Source organism: Procambarus clarkii, chromosome 13 (genome assembly GCF_040958095.1).
Source record: "Procambarus clarkii isolate CNS0578487 chromosome 13, FALCON_Pclarkii_2.0, whole genome shotgun sequence".
In the NCBI taxonomy this organism is placed as follows: Eukaryota; Metazoa; Arthropoda; class Malacostraca; order Decapoda; family Cambaridae; genus Procambarus; species Procambarus clarkii.
This window is the reverse complement of record NC_091162.1, coordinates 47,270,213-47,273,297: the sequence shown is the minus strand read 5'-3', so window position 1 is coordinate 47,273,297 and position 3,085 is coordinate 47,270,213.

The window sequence follows — 3,085 nt, the reverse complement described above, 5'->3', positions numbered from 1 at the left end:
CTTTATCATTTCATAAGAAAAAAATTAGAAAAAATATATTAATTCAGGAAAACTTGGCTTATTAGGCAAATCGGGCCTTGAATAGTAGGCCAAAAAGTGAGTTCTGGCTACTAGGTACGACATATATATATATATATATATATATATATATATATATATATATATATATATATATATATATATATATATATATATATATATATATATTATTGTCGTACCTAGTAGCCAGAATGCACTTCTCAGCCTACTATGCAAGGCCCGATTTGCCTAATAAGCCAAGTTTTCCTGAATTAATATATTTTCTCTAATTTTTTGCTTATGAAATGATAAAGCTACCCATTTCATTATGTATGAGGTCAATTTATTTTTATTGGAGTTAAAACTAACGTTGATATATGACCGAACCTAACCTATCTTTTTAGGTTAGGTAGCCGAAAAAGTTAGGTTAGGTTAGGTAGTCGAAAAACAATTATTTCATGAAAACTTGGCTTATTAGGCAAATCGGGCCTTGCATAGTAGGCCGAGAAGTGCGTTCTGGCTACTAGGTACGACATATATATATATATATATATATATATATATATATATATATATATATATATATATATATATATATATATATATATATATATATATATTTTTTTTAAAAAGTAAATAGAGTACCACCTCTAGCTGGAAGAAGGGGGACCCATAGCCTCGGAGGAAACCACGCATAACGCATTAGAGGGAATGTTTAGATCCCCTCCAATACAGTTTCTGTGTGCTTTTCTCCTACCACCCCCTTCCTTGAATATTTTTTGTGCTTTATTATGCATTTGATGGTATATATATATATATATATATATATATATATATATATATATATATATATATATATATATATATATATATATGTCGTACCTAATAGCCAGAATGCACTTCTCAGCAAACTATTCAAGGCCCGATTTGCCTAATAAGCCAAGTTTTCCTGAATTAATATATTTTCTCTAATTTTTTTCTTATGAAATGATGAAGCTACCCATTTCATTATGTATGAGGTCAATTTATTTTTATTGGAGTTAAAATTAACGTAGATATATGACCGAACCTAACCAACCCTACCTAAACTAACCTAACCTATCTTTTTAGGTTAGGTTAGGTTAGGTAGCCGAAAAAGTTAGGTTAGGTAGTCGAAAAACAATTATTTCATGAAAACTTGGCTTATTAGGCAAACCGGGCCTTGCATAGTAGGCCGAGAAGTGCGTTCTGGCTACTAGGTACGACATTATTAAATATGCACGAAAAAGTAAGATTAATAATTCTAACACGAATTTTCTCGATCTTTCTTATGCTTCTTTTCACTGTTGATGGTAATTCAAAGATCAATTCTCCAAAGTTCATTTTTATTTCTAGGCTGATGCGACACTTGAGCGCGTTTCGTTAAACTTATTACATTTTTAAAGACTTTAGTTTACAAACACACAACTGAAACTGAATAGAGCTTACACATCTTCGAGTTTTTATCTACATTTGGTTGAGGTGGATGAGGTGAAAACAAACTTTCAACAATGGGTATTGAATGGGTATTAAATTCAAACACAAGACAGAACACGAAACAATGGGTATTGAATGGGTATTAAATTCAAACACAAGACAGAACACGAAACAATGGGTATTGATTGGAAGTAATTGTAGAAAGCCTATTGGTCCATATTTCTTGATGCTTCTATAATGGAGCGAGTCTTGAAGTGGGTAGAATATAGTTGTGCATTAATTGGCTGTTGATTGCTGGTGTTGACTTCTTGATGTGTAATGCCTCGCAAACGTCAAGCCGCCTGCTATCGTTGTATCTATCGATGATTTCTGTGTTGTTTGCTAAGATTTCTCTGGTGATGGTTTGTTTGTGGGAAGAGATTATATGTTCCTTAATGGAGCCCTGTTGCTTATGCATCGTTAAACGCCTGGAAAGAGATGTTGTTGTCTTGCCTATATACTGGATTTTTTGAGGCTTACAGTCCCAAGAGGGCATTTGAAGGCATAGACGACGTTGGTCTCTTTTGTGTCTGGAGAGTTTCTCATGAGTAGGCTGGCCGTTTTCCTGGTTTTATAGTAAATCGTCAGTTGTATCTTCTGATTTTTGTCTGTAGGGATAACGTTTCTACTGACAATATCTTTCAGGACCCTTTCCTCCGTTTTATGGGCTGTAGAAAAGAAGTTCCTGTAAAATAGTCTAATAGGGGGTATAGGTGTTGTGTTAGTTGTCTCTTCAGAGGTTGCATGGCGTTTCACTTTCCTTCTTATGATGTCTTCCACGAAACCATTGGAGAAGCCGTTGTTGACTAGGATCTGCCTTACCCTACAGAGTTCTTCGTCGACTTGCTTCCATTCTGAGCTGTGGCTGAGGGCACGGTCGACACAAGCGTTAACAACGCTCCTCTTGTACCTGTCCGGGCAGTCACTGTTAGCATTCAGGCACATTCCTATGTTTGTTTCCTTAGTGTAGACTGCAGTGTGGAAAACTCCGCTCCTTTCCATGACTGTTACATCTAGAAAGGGCAGCTTCCCATCCTTCTCCATCTCGTAAGTGAAACGCAACACAGAATTCTGCTCAAATGCCTCCTTCAGCTCCTGCAGATGTCTGACATCAGGTACCTGTGTAAAAATGTCGTCAACATACCTGCAGTATATGGCCGGTTTCAAGTTCATGTCGACTAAGAGTTTTTGCTCGATGGTACCCATGTAGAAGTTTGCAAACAGGACACCTAGGGGAGAACCCATGGCGACCCCATCTACTTGCTTATACATGTGTCCATCCGGGCTCAAGAAGGGTGCCTCTTTAGTACAAGCTTGGAGTAGTTTCCTTAGACTATTTTCTGGTATATATATATATATATATATATATATATATATATATATATATATATATATATATATATATATATATATATATATATATATATATATATATATATATATATATATATATATATATATATATATATATATATATATATATATATATATATGTGTATATCTTGAAAATAAACACGTGATTAAGAATGTGACAATGTCAGACCACGGAGGAAAAATGAAACAGGAAATTTCC